At 36.5% G+C, this 19,700-nt stretch overlaps 1 pseudogene; it reads right to left on the reverse strand.

Moving 5' to 3' along the window:
• Positions 1 to 543: 543 nt before the first annotated feature.
• LOC125856001 (histone deacetylase 14, chloroplastic-like) overlaps positions 544 to 19,700 on the reverse strand; it is a 35,140-nt pseudogene continuing 15,983 nt past the window's right edge.

Genomic DNA, 19,700 nt, shown 5'->3' on the forward strand with positions numbered 1-19,700 from the left:
ACCAAAGGGAGGATTTTCTACTTTTAAGTCTGTGACATAAGTACTTGAAAATGAGAAGGGTTTCAATGTTTACTAGATTTCTCTACTATAGAAGTCTAATGGTTAGGGGATGTCAATTCTTTAGATTTTCTTAATTACTGTGTATGAGAGTTTGATATCTAAAAAGTAAATCATCCTTAATCATTGTGTATGAGAGTTCATTGAGAGAATCATCAAATTCGATTTCATATTATTCTCAAATTGAGAACGGAATATACTCTACTAGAACAGAATCATCATATCATATCATAACATAATATAACACAATACTAAAAATGGGAACAAAAATCAAAAGTTGAGTTACTAAAATACCTTTGATGGATGTCTTTTTTATTTTCATAAACCAAAATAAGAGGTAATTAAAAAAAATGAAAAGAGAAAAAGAACAGTTACAATGAAGAGGAAATACCAAAAGTTGCATTTTCCCTTCATATATATATATATATACACACACATCAATTCTTCTGCATGATCATACAATATATAAGCATTTGTTATCCGAGAAATAAATAATTAAATAGAATGGGCGTTCATCAATTTTAGCTTGTACTTTTAACAAATTTTGTTATGAATTTACAACATTAATATAATTTATATCGTATATACTAAACAAAGCTGTATACAAATTATAGAAAAGTCATGGTGTCCTATACAAAGCTGTATAATAATTCTAGACCACAGTCAATATAAGCTTTCAAAAGGAATGTATGTGCTTCACTTTTTCAATAATATGCTTCACCTTCTTCAATGGTTCTTCGTGCAAATAGGATGGATCGTCTAGCTCTGAAGCCAAGCTCCGATCCCCAAGAAAAGCACGAAATGATTCTGCAACTGAATTTGACAGAGAACTGAGATTATATCCCCCTTCTAAGAAAAACACACAGCGTCCCCCACACAAATCTTTTGCAAAGTTGCTTAATGCTGGAGGCTAGCATGTAATATGTTCCTGTTGTGAACTGTAAGCTGGCAAGTGGATCCAACAGATGGGCATCATACCTGAAAATTTTAGACGACACGTTAGTTCAATTACTTTAGATAAGAAATCAGAAAGTCCTATCTTTATGTTTTAACATCCTTTTCTGCTAACAACATTTCAAGACCAGAAATAGAATATATGAGGCATGATAGTAGTGAATAGACCAAATATTCCGCCCTCATTACATTGCTAGTTTAGCAGAAAACACAAGCATAATACATGATCCATTATTTACGTCAAAAGAAAAAGGAACCACACAGTAGCAGAACAGTAAGAAAAGTAAAAGGAACTATGTTTAAGTCATATGTTTCGTTTTATATTTTGAATGTTGAGACTATCTTGACAGACAGGAAAATTACCCAGCTGAAACAAGGATTACATCTGGCTTGAACATTTGAGCACATGGTACAATAACTTCATCAAAAACTGTTCGCATTGCTGTATCACCTGATCCTCCAGGTAAAGGGAGATTTAGTGTTGATCCTTCACCATTTCCACTACCAATTTGATCTATCTTACCAGTCCCTGGATAACTTCCAGCCTACATCGATCCAAGGATAAGTGAGCATGACTGATAAAATCCATGCAATTGTTAAGTTCCAGACTGTATAAATTCTACACATCGAGGTGCATAGCTGGCATATAATGACAGAAATCCTGTTTTCCTCTAAACACAACGTTTGAATGAGGTGAAACGAGGAACACATCAGTAGGGGTGAAGGTTGTTTCCTTGTAATGTAGTAGGTAAAAGAAGATAACAATATCATACCCAGTGTGATTCCACAAGTGGGGTCTGGATAAGGTAGGATATAGGCAGACCTCACCCCTACCTTTTGTGGGGTAGAGAGGTTGTTTCCGATAAACCCTCGGCTTGAAAGAAAAGAGAATAATCTGATTGCATGGTAGCACAAAAATATGACAGTAAAATAACAAGATACAAGGCAAATAAAGCAACAAATAGTACTACACATTGAAGAAAAGAAACAGTGCGATGACTAAATAATGCTACTAATAAGGAGAAGTGGAGAGGAGGTTAGCCCCATGCCTCTCCCACACAAAGTATGACAACACTCGGCTACCTACCATACCAACCTTCTAGCCTAATCCTCGCCCTCCACATTTTCTTATCTAGGGCATGTCTAATCATCTCCCCCTATCTAATAACAAGATACAAGGCAAATGAAGATAAGAAACTACACGATTACTAAATAATACTATAATATGGAGAAGCGGAGAAGGGCCTAGCTCCATGCCTCTCCCACACAATGTGACAACACTTAGCTACCTACTAACCTTCTAGTCTGATCCTCTCTCTCAACATCTTCTTATCTAGCGTCATGTCCTCAGTAAGCTGAAGTTGCCACATGTCCTATCCAATCACCTCTCCCTAGTTCTTCTTCGGCCTATACCTCTATTTTTCCCAACTCTTGTTATAGTCAACCTCTCACATTTTTTTACTAGCACATATTGCTTGCAACTATAGCATTGAATACGCTCATATCCCTACCATATCTTCTTCCTTGAGCAGCAAATGCAACAATCTGAACATTTTCTTGCTTGAAAACGTTTTGTGTGAGAAGACGTTGCTCTACACGAAGTTATTCCCTAAAATAGATATCCAAGGAGGGAGACAGATCACGATTTATCAAGTTAAACACTCAAAATCAAATCGCAATTTCATCAAAAAAAAAGTTGGTCTCGCTTGCGTTGCTTGTATTATAGAAAGAGATTCAACACGTATTTCAACATAAACAATATTAGTAAATTTAGCCCTAAGTTTTGAACTCCAGAAAAATAATCCTGAATAGAAAGACTTTGTTAAGAGTAATTAGCAATTTCATGCTTTGACTGAAAGTGTCTTATGCTATTGTCCCAGAGGCGAATCTAGGATTTTTCGAACATGGGTGCACCAAGTAAAATGTATTGAAGTGAGAATTGATCCTTAATCCTCAAGGTCAAAAGCTCAACATTTAACCATGCGTTTAGACTTCTTGTAGTACGGGTGCAAGAATATAATATTATACAAAATCTTAAAAAATATACATATAAAATATCTAATTTTACGAAGAGACCACGGGTGCGATTGCCCTTTTTTTTGTCTCTAAATTCGCCACTGTGTAAACCTTATATAAATAATCTTATATGGCCTTTGCAGTCTTATATATCCTGAGATTAAGGACAATAAGAGGGTGAATTGACCCTAAATTTCATGTCATCACTTGAGCATCTTTGACTTTCCACTGAATCACTTCCATCTATATGGCCCCATAATTCTTTTTCCAGTGACAAATAGTTGAAACAAAAATTTCCACGCAAAATAATTTGTTCCACATTTTTCTAGTGGAACGAACATTAAAGGACTCAAATTGATGCACTGTTATTGAAAGTGCACTCAAGCCCTATAGCAAGGCTCAAAACATGTTGAATGTTTTGCCTTGCTTAATGTTCGCTTCAGTGTCGTCATCAAGTTCTAAGGCATACTTTTCCTTGCCAATGAACCTCTTCTCAAGAGACAATACTAAGTCATTGATATTTCACTTTGTCGTAATTATTTTTCAAATTTCTTTGTTCTTACATTTTTCATTCATACTTATAAATTATTTGTCTTGGACTAAACATATAATTTGTATTTTTCTCCCTTTGCGCCTTTTTTCATTAGAGCCCACGTTTTATTCGCACTTTGCGCTTAAATCCCCACGAACCTTAGAGTTGTTTTCCGCTCTTTGCTTTTGATAACACTGTACCGATGTGAAGTCATGTTTTTGAATAGCGAAAATCAAAAATACAATGATAAGAAAAAAAAATAGCTAAAATAACCAAGACCAAGAACCCTAAGTATTTAGTCTCTACATACTTAGGACTAACTGTTGGTGAATTACTAAGAATACAAAAGCTTCCAACAAAATCAAAAGTAACAACGGATCAAGAATAAATCTTACATATTCCATATTGAGAATATTTAATGTAGATCCTACAAGATACTCTATGATTTGCCCATCATGCCAATACACACCTCCTCCTCACATGCTCAAACCATCTCAACCTCGTATCCCTATCTTGTCCACCACAGTCGCTACTGCCACCTTACCCTGTATAACCTCATGTTTCTAATCATATCTCTTGTAATAAGCCCATACATCCATCTGAGCATCTTCATCTCCGTTACATTTATTATTTAAATGTTCGCGTTCTTGACTAACCAACACTCAGCCTCATACAAAAATATCGGTCTAACCAGCACACTGTAGAATTTACCTTTAAGCCTTGGCGACACAATATTATCACCCAGTACCCTGGAAATGAGCCTTCACTTCACCCACCCTGTTCCAATACGATGCACAACATCCTCATCAATCTCCCCATCTCCTTAGATTATGGACCCAGGATACTTGAAATTTCTTTGTTTTCTATTACTCGTGCATTGATCTTCACTTCAACCGAAAGAAGTGGAGAGCCATACAAATCCACCAAACCAAAAATTAACCTTGCTGATGTTCGACAAGATAATTGTAACTACCAAACACCTTCATTTTAGTATATGTATCTCATTATGTGTTTTGAGACTTCAAATAAGTTGAAAATGAATTTTGAGACTTAATGGAATGGTTTTAGTTTGTACTCAAGGGGCTTGGTTGAGTTTCAGCACTTTTAGAACACTTGGAAGATCTCAGTTGCATCTAGGAGGTATTTTGGAACGTGACAACAATCATAATTGATGTGTTTTATTTCTGCTCATTTGTAACAAACAAAATGAAGGAAAGCGTCTGAGGAGTAATCACCAAGTCCCAAGCACCCTTGAACTGAACATAGTGTCAAGAATAATCATTTTTGTGGATCACTAGATCTGGCTCAATTATTAGATAAAACCGAATGTTCTTTCGTTCGTTCAAACTACATTTTATAATAGCAGTTGATTCAGAAGTAAAAACGTCAAGATTTCCCAAGCAATTTGTTCTATGTAATGTGTAGCTTACTTGGTGAGTTGAAAGGAAAAATATATCTGGGTCCTTGTAGAAGGCATCATTGGTTCCATTTCCATGATGAACATCAAAGTCTATGATAAAAACACGTTTCAATCCATGCATTCTTTGAGCATAACGAGCAGCAATAGCAATATTTCCAAACACACAAAAGCCCATGGCCCCCTTTGGAACAGCATGGTGACCAGGAGGTCGAATTAGTGCAAAAGCGACAGGAGGATCTTTGCTTACTCTGGATGCTGCAACCTGAAATATCAGATGAAACAATTACTCCAGCTTTGAGAGAGAAGTTTACCAACAAAACGCACCCTGAACTGATTGCTACGTTAAACGAAGTATTCCCAGTAAACTGAAATATTACTAACAGCTTAGACTGAGACATTACCACTGAATCAACCAAGGAAATCCCAGCTCCAGCTGCCAATAACGACTCTTGGAACGTCTGTTCACATTGCCATAGGAACACTAGGTGTTAATCTTTCTCACGGAACTCAATAATTATAGGAACCTTATTAGCTCATACAAATTCAAAAACTTGCCTGATTAAGAGTAATTATTTCATTAAATATTAGAGAACTTAGAGCATGAAATTTACTTAAATGGAATGTTAATGTCTGTGGGGTTATGCACAGGGTTGAGCTTTCATAGTTACACTCCTCCATCATCATGCATAATGAATAATTAAACAGTATCTCCATATGTTTAGTTGATCAACATAAAGCACCATATATGACCACTTGTGTCTCATTAGGATGATGTCGTAGACTCATACAAGAAGCAACTTGCTTTTCTGATCTGAGTTTTCTGATTAATCCTCATTCATGATGTCCTACAATTTTGGCGCTTGCCTAAAATGTCATGATGTAAGCTAGGGTAGGATTAATAAGAACTTAAGAAAGCAATTGAAAGGGACTTAGAGAAGATAAAACTTAAAAGTACCAACAAGAACAATTGACAGATATCAACAACCCTACTTAGTGCACTTAAATAGCACTCCTAAACTATAGGATATCCTTAAATAGAATCAATCCACTTGAAAACACCCTTAAAAATGTTGAATCAAAGTTTGGATACCATCCAACTCCACAAAATACATCAATTATCACAAGTAAGCTAACCTAGTTATTCTAGGAAACCAAGTATTTATACTAGGTCTAATTATTACATATTAATGACTTAAAAGTCCCTAATTAGGCCTAAAATGGAAACGGGCTGAAATACAGTTGCTGGACTTGATATAAAGAATGCAAGGAAACAAAATCAAAGTTTGCTAATGAGGTGGTTATGGAGATATACAAATGAAGGACAATCACTCTGAGAGAAGGTAATTAAAGAGAAGTGTGGAGAAGAAGATGCGTGGAAGACCAAAGCAGTCAGCACTGTATATGGGGTCAGTGTATGGAAGACTATTAGAAATCTGTGCCAGATTTTTAGTATCAATACTAGCTTCAAAGTTGGGAATGGCCACAAAAACTTCCTTTTGGGAAGACAACTGATTAGGACCTGGTTCACTCAAACCATCTCCAACCCACCTCTATTTTACTCTCCATTCTCTACATTTGGAGAGTAAAATAGAGAATGGGCACTACAACCCCTCTTTATTTTAAACTCCATTCTTCATTTTTAGAGAGTTGAATAGTAGTTCTCCAAATTCACACTCTCTATTTCACTTTTTTTAATATTTTATTATTATTTCTATAATTTTCTAATTAATGTATTATTTTATGTATAATTCAATTAATTAAATATCTAATATTCATAATTCTTTTTAAATGTAATTTAATATTTTAAAAAATATATCATTTAATATATACTACTTTCATCCCAAATCAATAATATTTCAATTTTTTTCTAATTTTCATCAATAATATAATTTGATTTTATTATTATTTTTTGAACGTGCATTCGGAGTTCTGCAATTACGTTTTGCAATTATGGCGGGACCGTCACATTTTTGGAGAAAGAAAGTATTACATGATATAATGACTATATGTATTATACTGCACAACATAATAATCGAGGAAGAGCAGTGTTATCAAAGGCAAAAAGCGCAAAAAATCTCTAAGGTATGTAGGGGCTTAAAACGCAAAGTGCAAACAAAGCATGGGCTTTAATGAAAAAAGGCGCAAAGGGAGAAAAGAAAACAAATATATATATATATATTTAGTCCAAGACTAATAATTATAAATATGAATGACAAATATATGACCAAAGAAATTGAAAAAATTATGATAAAGTGAAATATCAATTATTTAGTGTCACTTCTTCATAAGAGGCTCATTGGCAAGGAAATGTTTGCCTTAGAACCTTGATGACAACACTTAAGCACACATAAAGTGAGGCAAAGCGCTCAACACATTTTGAGCCTCGCTTCAAGGCTTAAGCGCGCCTTTGATAACACTAGGATGAACATGATCTTAATGGACCAATTCAAGATGCCATAGAGGCTCCAACTACATAAATGGTGGTAGATGAAAATCTCCGGATGGAATAATTTTTAGTTAGACATAAAAAAAATTAAGGACAAAAATGCTCACTTTAAACTTCGTAATGCATTAGTAGAGCATTTATGGGAGTAAAGTAATAATTTTGAAAGTTGAGTGTTTATGTGATTGTATTTCACTTTTATTTGAATTTGTCCATTAATTAGTATATTATATAATATTTTCTTGCAATTTATGTTATTTAGAAATGTAGAATAAAATATAAATTTATATTATATAAAAATTTTGAAATAGTAAAATTTTATATCACATGAAAATTATATAAAGTGATTATTTGGGAAAAAGAAAGAAAAGATTTATATTATGAAATAAGAAAATAAGATTAAAATAGAATATACTGAGGAGAGAGGAGAAGATTCTTTTTTAGAGAGTAAATAGAGAATTGGGTTGGAGTTGGATGTCTAACAAAATAGAGAACTCTATATTTGGAGAGTATAATAGAGTATAAGGTTGGAGGTGCCCTCAGGTTTCTATTTCCAGATGTTCTCATACTACATCAACAACAAAAAGCTAAAATCACTGAAGTTTGGAGTAACCAAGGCTGGGATCTCAGTGACAGAAGGCCTCTAAATGACTTAGGATATGGATAGATTCATAGAATTCCTCAACATTCTCAATTTCTTCAAAAGGAGTCTCACTAGAACAAGTTAGATTACGGTGGCTGAGAGACAGTATAGGGATCTTTTCAGTCAAGACAACAAATTATATGAGGAATCAGAACAACCACCTTAATCTGTAGTGGCCCCGGAAGCATTTATGGAAACCAAGATACCATACAAAGTGACATGTTTTGTTTGGTCAGAACAAGAGCAACAACTATGGCAACACCAACACCAGCAAGACAGGGTGCGCCTGAGCCAACTATTGGGGCTGCACCCGAAGGGGAGCAATGGCGAGAGGCTGTGGTAGAGGTCGCAGGAGAAGGCCCACTAGAGGCAGAGGATAAGCAACTAGTCCAACTACAAATGGAGTAGTGACCCCTCCACTGGCTGACGAGGTAGCGAGAGAGGGTGATGAGGGGGAGGATAAGCAGATTCATGAGAAGGAAGCACCACCCCAGCCTACTCCAGAGATGATCAACCAGGTTCTCACTTATCTTAGCGGGTTATCTGATTAGTGCAAGGCACCCCAGCGTTTTCTGCACTAGAAACTCAAGTACAAGGAGTACCACATGCAGCTGTTGTGGCTCCCCGCATGGATGCATCCTTGGAAACATGCATGTTTCCTCGAATGACTACAGGGCCTATAATGACTAGTGACCAGCATGATCTCTTTATTAAGTTCTTAAAGTTGAAACCTCCCATCTTCAAGGGTACTGAATCTGAAGATGCTTATGATTTCCATGTGGATTGTCACAAGCTGCTTCATAAGATGGACATAGTAGAGCGATTTGGTGTTGAGTTTGTTACCTACCAATTTCAGGGGGATGCCAAAATGTGGTGGAGGTCTCATGTTGAATGTCGACCAGCAAAGGCACCACCTATGACTTAGGCAACATTTTCTAGCTTCTTCATGGAGAAGTATATACTCGGACTTTGAGGGACGGGAGGAGAGATAAGTTCCTGAACATAGAGCAAGAAAGATGACGATTGCAGCCTATGAGGCCAAATTTCGTGCATTATCCAGATATGCCACTCAGCTTTGCTTCAGTCCGCAAGAGCGGATTCGCCGCTTTGTGAAGGGACTGAGGTAAGATTTGCAGATTCCAGCATTACAAGTAGCTGCTTCTGCAAAATCTTTTCAAGAAGTGGTTGATTTTGTGATAGAGGTAAAGGGGGTGAAGCCAGATGACTTCACCAAGGTGTCAACATTTAAGAAGTTCCGTAAAGAAGGTGAGGTTAGTGGTTCTTACTCCAGAGGGCAGAGTTCTAGGGGTTATCCACCCCGTCCTCTTCAGTTTTCATTGCAGGTTTCACATGAGGGTCCGTCATCGACCAGCGAGCCTTTTTCTGAGTTTAGGGGTTATCTTCAGTCTTCTTCGTCTTCAAAGAGACAAACTCTTGACTCTAGGACTTGCTATGGATGTGGTGAGGCTGGGCATATCAGGAAATATTGTCTGAGGCAGAGTCAGGCTCGGTATGATCAGAGTTACAGATCTCCAGCAGTTAGAGGTAGGGGTGGTCATGGTAGAGGTCGTCATTCAAGAGGACGCGGTGGCCAAGGTAATGGTGGTCACCAATTCTGCCGAGGTGGCGGGCAGGTTGGAACTACTATAGCGCAGCCCGATAGAGGCAATGGATAGACATGTGATAAAGCCCATTGTTATGCTTTCCCCGGGAGGCTAGAGGAAGAGGCATCCAATGTTGTTATCACAGGTACTCTTCTGGTCTGTGATCGCATGGCTTTTGTATTATTTGATCCTGGATCCACATTTTCTTATGTATCTTCCTTATTGCTAATGGACTTGATTTGCATTGTGACTAGCTTGACATGCCTATTCGTGTCTCTACTCATGTTGGTGAGTTTGTGTTAGTTGAGAAGGTGTATAGGTCTTGCCTTGTGACTTTTGTGGGGAGCAAAACTTATGTAGATTTGATTATTTTGGAGATGGTTAATTTCTATGTAATTCTGGGTATGACTTGGCTTTCTCCAAATTTTACTATCTTAGATTGTAATGCTAAGACTGTGACTTTGGCCAAGCCTGGGATAGATCCGCTAGTATGGGAGGGTGACTATATTCCCGCCCCAGTTCGTATTATCTATTTTCTTCGTGCTAAGAGGTTGGTGAGTAAGGTTGTCCAGCTTTCTTGGCACATCTCAGGGATGATACATCCAAAGTGCCTTCGATCGAAATTGTTTTGATAGTTCGTGAGTTTGTGGATGTTTTTCCTGCAGACCCGTCTGGTATGCCAATTGATAGGGATATTGATTTTTGTATTGACCTAGAGCCGAGGACTCGCCCCATTTCCATTCCCCTTATAGAATGGCCCCAGCTGAGTTGAGAGAGTTCAAGGCCCAACTTCAGGAGTTATTAGGTAAAGGTTTTATTAGACCGAGTGCCTCTCCTTGGGGTGCTCCAATTTTATTTGTGAAGAAGGATGGTTGTTTTCGAATGTGCATAGACTACAAGCAGTTGAATAAGGTGACTATTAAGAACAAGTACCCNTCTCCTTGGGGTGCTCCAATTTTATTTGTGAAGAAGGATGGTAGTTTTCGAATGTGCATAGACTACAAGCAGTTGAATAAGGTGACTATTAAGAACAAGTACCCCTTCCTCGCATTAATGACTTGTTTGATCAGTTACAGGGTGCTTGTGTGTTCTCAAAAATTGATTTGAGGTACAGTTATCATCAACTAAAAATACGAGCAATAGATGTGCCAACGACTGCTTTTCGAACAAGGTATGGATATTATGAGTTCTTAGTAATGTCTTTTGGGCTTACGAATGCCCCTGCTGCTTTCATAAGCCTGATGAATGGAATTTTTAAGCCATATTTGGATCTCTTCGTTATTGTATTTATTGATGATAATATTGATCTACTCCAAGAGCAGGAAAGAACATGCAGAGCATTTGAGAATTGTATTGGGGTTGTTAAGGGAGAAAAGGCTTTATACCAAATTCTCCAAGTGTGAGTTTTGGCTCAATTCAATGTCCTTCTTGGGGCACGTGGTTTCTAAGGATGGAGTGATGATGGATCCCACTAAAATCAAAGCAGTGAAGAGTTAGGTAAGGCCTACTAATGTTTCAGAGGTAAGGAGTTTTGTTGGTTTAGCTAGCTACTATCGTCGGTTCATTAAGGGATTTTCTTCCATTGCTTCCCAACTGACCAAGCAGAATTTTCCCTTTGTATGGTCGGATGAGTGTGAAGAGAGCTTCCTGAAACTCAAGACCTTGTTAACTACTGCACGGATTCTTGCCTTGCCTGTGGAAGGTAAGAATTTCATTGTTTATTGTGATGCATCTTATTTTGGTTTAGGTGCAGTGCTAATGCAGGAGAGTAATGTATTTGCCTTTGCTTCAAGGCAATTGAAAGTGCACAAACGTAACTATCCGACCCATGATTTGGAGTTGGCTGCAGTTGTATTTGCATTGAAGCAGTGGAGGCATTATCTACAATGGGGTCAAGTGTGAAGTGTATACAGATCATCGTAGTTTACAATATGTGTTCACTTAGAAGGACTTGAATTTGAGGCAAAGGAGGTGGATGGAGTTACTGAAAGAATATGACATTACTATTCTATATCACCCAGGAAAAGCTAATATTATGGCTGATGCCCTAAGTAGAAAAGCAGGGAGCATGGGAGTTTAGCCCACTTATAAGTTTCTAGACGCCCATTGGCTAGAGAGGTTTAAACTCTGCTTAATGACTATGAGACTGAAAGTAATTGAGAAAGGAGGATTCTTGGATTGCGTGGAGGCAAGATCTTTTCTTGACAAGCTTAAAGGAAAGCAGTTTGATGATGAGAAGCTGAGCCTAATTCAAGACATGGTATTGCGAGGAGAGGCTAAAGAGGTTGTGATTGATGAGGAAGGTGTCTTGAGAATTAAGGGGCGGGTATGTGTGCCCCGTGTTGATGATTTGACTCATACTATCCTTACAGAGGCACATAGTTCGAGGTATTCTATACATCCTGGTGCAACCAAGATGTATCGTGATCCAAGACAACATTATTGGTGGAGTAGAATGAAGCGTGACATTGTTGATTTTGTTGCCCAACACCCAAATTGTCAGCAGGTAGAGTACAAGCATCAGAGGCCTAGAGGGACACTTCAATGAATGTCCATTCCTGAATGGAAGTGGGAAAGAATTGCAATGGATTTCGTGGTTGGTCTGCCAAAGACATTGGGTAAGTTTGATTCTATATGGGTAATTGTTGACAGATTAACTAAGTCTACTCACTTCATTCCAGTCAAGGTGACTTATAATGCAGAGAAGTTAGCCAAACTCTATATCCGCGAGATTGTTCGATTGCATGGAGTTTCGATCTCCATAATATCAAATAGAGGTATGCAATTTACTTCTAACTTTTGGAGGACCTTGCAAGCTGAATTAGGTACTAGATTGGATCTTAGTACTGCATTTCACCTTCAGACCGACGGAAGGTCAACAATCAAGTGCTATAGGATATGATTCGTGCATGCGTGATGGATTTTGGTGTTCATTGTGATCAGCTTTTACCCTTGGCAGAATTTTCGTACAACAATAGCTATCACTCGAGTATTGGTATGGCCCCATTTGAGGCATTATATGGGAGGAGATGTAGGTCTCTCATTGGTTGGTTTGATGCATTTGAGGTGAGACCTTGGGGTACCGATCTTTTGAGGGAATCGTTAAAGAAAGTGAAATTCATTCAGGAGAACCTTCTAGCAGCTCAGAGCAGGCAGAAGGAGTATGCAGATCGGAAGGTCAGGGATTTGGAGTTTATGGAGGGTGAGCAAGTCCTGCTGAAGGTTTCACCCATAAAGGGTGTGATGCGGTTTTGTAAGCTTAGTCCAAGATATACTGGGCGATTTGAAGTTCTTAAGCGTGTCGGGGAGGTGGCCTATGAATTGGCCTTGCCTCCAGGGTTGTCAGGAGTGCACTCGATATTTCATGTGTCTATAGTGAAAAAATATCATGGTGATGAAAACTACATTGTTCGTTGGGATTCAGTCCTACTTGACGAGAATGTCTTATGAGGAGGAGCCTAAGCCTGTAGCTATTCTAGATAGGGAGGTCTGCAAGTTGAGGTCAAACGAGATTGCATCTATCAAGGTTCAGTGGAAAAATCGGTATGTTGAAGAGTCCACTTGGGAGAGTGAGGCTGATATGCAAGAAAGATATCCACATTTTTTTGTCAATTTAGGTACCCCTTCTTACCATCACTTTCTTTTGATCGTTCGAGGACGAACGATGGGTAAATTGGTATCTAATGTAACGACTCATTAGGTCGTTTTGGGTACTATAGCTTCTTATTTCATAAAAGACTTTTCCGATAAATTCTAAATGGGTATTTTGGACTATTTGTAACTATAGTTATTTATATAACTAATAAGGTAATTTTAATAATTAATTTAGTCGGGGATAAAAAAAATAACATTAAAATTAGTAGTGAGCCATTTTTATCAGTTTTATAATTGGTCGTGTATAATAATTAGGATAAATAAATAATCTATAAAAGAAAGACGAAAGAAAACTAGGCGAGAAACTTTGCCTACGTCATCTAACAAGGAAGACCGACATCGAGGTAATGTTTTGAATCTTCAATGTCCTTATTTAATGGTAGGGGTTAAATATTATATAATAATATTTCATGGTTAGATATGAATTGAAAGTGGGTGTTAGCGGATGTGCTGGGAGTTTGGATTTTGAATAAGAAAGTGAGGGTGATAATGAATTAATGATTAGTCAATCATTGGCTGATGATATGATAAATGTGGCTTATAGTATATGATAAATGTGGGTCAGAGTTGTTGTCACAAGTTTTCAAAGTCAGTGGCTTTAATCTTGAATTTTATTACGTTGTCATCATATTATAAATTGAGTTTTAATATATTATGATATGTAATTAAATATTGGGTGTACTGTATAATTCGAATATCATTAAAGTGATGATAATTAGAGCAATTGAGACTTATCCTTAGGCTTGAACTTTAGGAAAGTGACTACAGATTTGGATGAGTTTTTGGGTCTAGGCTAGACATATAGTAATATGGGTGTCTATAGACTCGTTTACTTATGAATTATGCATGTTTAATAGATTGAAAACGTTCGAAGGCATTAAAGAAAGGAAAAGTTTTGAAGAATTAGCTTGCTCGACTTCGATTTCTCGGTGGAGGTAGATTAGGGTTTCTTCTATGTGATAGATAGACTCTTAATAGTGACTGATAATCATTGAGTGATATTGTGAATTTCTTTATGTACTTGGTTGTGTGGTTTGGACAATCTATGTGTTGTTTGTGATTGGTCTGAAATCCTGAGACCATAAAATTTATAATCTTGAACTTTCTCTATCAAAGTGATATATTGAATAAAGAAGGCTTGATGAAATATTGTTAATGAAGTGAAAAGTGGTGATAATAAATTAACGATATATTTGGATCGGGTGCCACGGGCTGGCACGATGTTATTGGATCGGGTGTCACGTTCCGGCACGGCAACATTAAAGGAAAATATATATAAACAATGTAATGTACTCAATCTCAAAGAACTTAATTCCCTAAAATAGCTTAGTTTGGAGGAATGAGTCCCCATGTGTGCTCTTGATATTGTTGACTGATTACGTACTTACTTTAGTGTTGTTGTCACTTGTTCATGTTGGTTGTTGCTTGCTACCTACCATGTGTCATAGTTGATTTTATACTATTACTCGTTGCATATTAGTTTCTTCTCTTTTTTTTTTGAGACTGAGTACATTACGTTATATTTTTTTAGTACATTACGTTGTTTATATATGTTTTCCTTTAATGTTGTCTTGCCGGAAAGTGGCACCCGATCCAATAACATCGTGCCAGCTCGGGCACCCGATCCAAATATATCGTTAATTTATCATTTATTATCACCACTTTTAACTTCATTAACAATATTTCATCATGCCTTCTTTATTCAAGGCATCACTTCGATAGAGAAGGTTCAAGATTATAAATTTCACGGTCTCAGGATTTCAGACCAATCACAAACAACACAGATTATCCAAACCACACAACCAAGTACATAAAGAAATTCACAATATCACTCAATGATTATCAATCACTATTAAGAGTCTATGTCTATCTATCACATAGAATAAATAATAACCTACCTCGATCGAGGAATCGAAGTCGTGCAAGCTAATTTTTCAAAGCTTTTCCTTTCCTCAATGCCTCTGAACGTTTTCAATCTATTAAACATGCATAATTCATAAGTAAACGAGTCTATAGACACCCATATTACTATATGTCTAGCCTAGACCCAAATCTAGTCACTTTCCTAAAGTTCAAGCCTAAGGATAAGTCTCAATTGTTCTAATTATCATCACTTTAATGATATTCGAATTATACAATACACCAAATATTTAATTACATATCTCAATTTATTAAATCTCAATTTATAATATAATGACAACGTAATAAAATTCAAGATTAAAGTTATTGGCTTCGAAAAGTAGTGGCAACAACTCTAACCCAAATTTATCATATACTATAAGCCTAATTTATCAAGTCAATGATTGGCTAATCATTAGTCCATCAACCAATTCATTATTACCCTCACTTTCTTATTCAAAATCCAAACTCCCACTTTCAATTCATATCTAACCATGAAATATTATTATATAATACTTAACCCCCTACCATTAAATAAGGACATTGAAGATTCAAAACATTACCTCGATGTTGGTCTTCCTTGTTAGACGCCGCAGGTAAAGTTTCTCGCCTAGTTTTCACTTTTCTTTCTTTTACAAATTATTTCTTACCCTAATTATTAGACCAATTATAAACGTGGTAAAAATTGCTCACTACTAATTTTAATGTTATTTTCTTTAACCACCGACTAAATTAATTATTAAAATTACCCCATTATACCTATAGTTACGAATAGTCCAAAATATCCATTTAGAATTTATCAGAAGAATCTTTTATGAAATAAGAAGTTATAGTACCCAAAACGACCTAATGGGTTGTTACAATGGCTGACGAACACCCAGCAGAAAACACCAAAAATAGTTGGGAAAAGGGAAATATAAGCGTAATGTAACGCATGCGTGTTAACACCATAAAGTTAAATCTGGTTATTATTCTCCCAAACAGTAATAGAGACTAGCATCAGAAAGAGGAAGAGTTACCGTAAGAGATATATTCTTACTGTGGCAGTAGCATATGTGGGTCCAGATCCATCAATGAAAATTAGACCTTTCTCTGAAGCTTGATCCATAGCCTACAGATGATAGTCAACAAATCAAGAGAACATAGGATGAGAAAAAATAATGGTGACAACGGCGATGACAAAGATGATGATGATAATAATACTACTACTAATAATAAATAAATATTAACAACGATAACAATTATTACAATGACATCACAAATAACAAATAACAATAGGAATAGTAACAATACTAAGGATGATGACAACAATGATGCAAAGTAATAATAATGTGGAAAACATTCCCTTTTCAGAAGGAATGGACAAGTTAGGAATATGAGAGTACAACCATTCAATTTTCTATCGCAGTTCATCAATTTCTTTATTTTCCTAAAATTAAAATTATATAAAAAGTATTGTTACTAAATCTTTTACAACTAAGAATATTTAGATAAAGCACACATTGAGGATAAAATGAGAGAAATGACGTTTGAGATGGTTTAGCCATGTCCTACGTCAATTTATGAATGTGAAACCATAGCGAGTGAAAGTGTTAACAAAGAACGAGGTAAACCTAAAATCACATGAAAGAGAGTTGTCTCGAAGGACCTATAGTCTCTTGAAATCCATGCAGGCCTAAGCAAAAATAGGGAACCCACCATTTCTCCACGTGATACAATTTTTTTAAAGAACAAATTCCAAAAATAAGGTAAAAAGTCCTTATGCTAGACTCTTTACAATATATGACAAAACTACGCATGTGGACATTACAAATTAAAACATTATTTTAAACTATGTGGACTCTTCACTTTCATGGTACACTCTTAGTGAATGGCAATGACATGGGTATGGGTGGTTCACATACTACTTTAAGATAGAATAAATCCCACTAAAAGTGAAAGCAGCCATGTAGAATACGTACCAATATCGACTTTTCAAACCCAAATATTCATGTAACATCAAATTAATAGATGACTTTTAAGCAATAGCCCAAAATTGAAAAAAAAAAAAAAAAGAGGAATGCCAAGCATGAGATCATCTCTATCTACGGATCAAAAAAAAAAAAACCGTATCCATGATCGCATGGATTGAAAATATTAAGGAAATGTAAATTTTTAGATCGAATTCAAAGTTTGTTTGTATGATGGAAGTCATTTTCCATGGTAACTATTTTTCAAGAAAATGTTTTCTAGTATTTGATTGGTGAGTAGAAAATAGTTTCAGAAAAACATAGATCCATTAAGGATTAATAATAATCTTGGCAAACCAGGTAATGCTTTGATTCAAAAATTTACTAGTAAAAATCAATAATGTCTAGGTGTTACTTGAAATAAATAATATAAAGTTAAAAATTTATGTAATAGTCTCCAATAAAAGACATGAAGTTAGAAGTTAAATAGAAGTTCGGAAATGAATTGCATCGATATACGAGGAAAGTCATTTTTCTCATTTTGATGGAAAACATTTTCTAGAAACCAAAATGTTGTCGTCATGGAAAACATTTTCCTGAAATGTGACTTCCATCAATCAAACACACCACTAGAGAAGTTTTGAATTATTGTACAACAACATTAATAAGAAGAATTACCAAACCTTATGGCTATGCTACCTTCTCAAGCCCTAAAATACAGGCCCAGCGTGAACACTTCCTATGTCATCTGTTGTAGCTGGTCTGAAATTCTGCACTTCAACAACATCTGAGGCTCGAAACTGGAACACAAGATAGCCTGATTAGTTGTATAGGTGTTTAATAACATCTCTATATGCATCTTACTAGTGCGCATGAAGGTTTTGGACATTTTAATCAGACACAAATCTCCCCCCCTTCTCCCCCAAAAAAAAAACCCAAATGGTAGAGTTCTACTAGGAATTCTCTTGCCCTCCTATAATCACCATAGTGGTAAAGGTCCTATGACAAAGGAAAATTCACCGGATCTGACTTCATAATATCTCCCATAAGTTCCTAGGAGAAACTGCTTCACTCTAGCGTAGGATGGTAGCTCCTATAAAATCCTTCATGTATATTGCTAACACTTAAGAATAGGAGGTAGCTCACACAAGGTTTAGCTAAATAGCTGAAATGGGAGTTTCATTAGGTGGCACATCATGTAGGAGAGTAATGTCACCATTTGGGATGGTGATCCAGGCCAATGCCACAAGAGGCTTGGTTTAGTCGGTTTACTATCGGCGTGCATACTGGATGACATTGAATGTTACATGCAGGTTTGGCTTTTATGTCAACAGGATGTTGAGCAGCAACAACTTGGAGGACTTTGGAACCATTGCCAGTTATGGAGATCCATGGGAGAGCTAGGCTATAGAATTTATCACATGTTAGCCGAAGTACGGAGGTAATGCACTATTATAGTATTCGTGGATAGAATTTCGATGTATGCCCACCTAGTGGGATTTCACTGGGTTGTTGTTGTTGTTGCCCATCTTCATGCACGCCTCACTAAGCTCTGTGTTGCCGAGGAAGCTGTCAAGCTACTCTTTAAGAATGTGTTGAAGTATTGGGGCTTGGCGAGGCATATCATTAGTGACTGAGACCCTCACTTTACTGGGAACTTTTGGAGAGAGTTGTTGGACATACATGGCATGGGATTGCACTTTCCTACTAGCTTCAACCCGTAGACAGATGGATAGATGGAGCAAGTCAATGCCTTCTACTAGCTTCCACAATAAAGTTGCAATCAGTATAGCTCAGAGCCTCAGAATCATGTTCAACATGACTGAACAAAATAAAATGAAATTGATTGGCACTTCGTCAAAGAGAAAGTTATTAGTCGCACCTTGAGTTTGTTTCATGTAGCGTCAGAAAACAAATAGCGTATGTGCTTACATAGGGCCTCAGCAAAAGGACTTTTCATACTTCGGTTTGCAAGTTGGGCATGTGCAACATCTATGCTTTAACTTCATGGAACAGATTACGTTAATTAATTAGCATGATTTTAGGAGACTTCATTTTTCCTTTTCCTAGCGTAATTTTTATAAAATTATCTCACATTTTATCCCAAATTTATTTTCCTCATCTCTAATTCCAAATGACCCCTCAAGAGATACCCAATGTGTTTGTCTTTTATCATCACTGGTGAAAACAATAAACACAAGAATCAGCATTGACAAATAATTGTGCTGTGTTTGTGGCATACCTTTGAAGTCAGTTTCATCTTTTCCAAAGCTGTCAAAATTGCAGGAACTCTAGAGTTGCATTCTGGATGTGATTCCTGAAAATTTTTAGTGACTGAATTCCAAGAAATAGATATTCCCCAAAACAAAGACCTAGTAAAGAGAATCAACAAAAGATTTAAGCTAAATGTTAGGATGGTGAAGTTTACGCAGTTCTTACCCTAAGGAAATCATGCAACAGAATATTAACAAAAATCAGTAGAAATAAAAGGAGTTGTTCTATGACATCCAACTAAGTACTTTGATTAAG

The sequence above is a fragment of the Solanum stenotomum genome, chromosome 1, assembly GCF_019186545.1.
Source record: "Solanum stenotomum isolate F172 chromosome 1, ASM1918654v1, whole genome shotgun sequence".
NCBI classification, from domain to species: domain Eukaryota; kingdom Viridiplantae; phylum Streptophyta; class Magnoliopsida; order Solanales; family Solanaceae; genus Solanum; species Solanum stenotomum.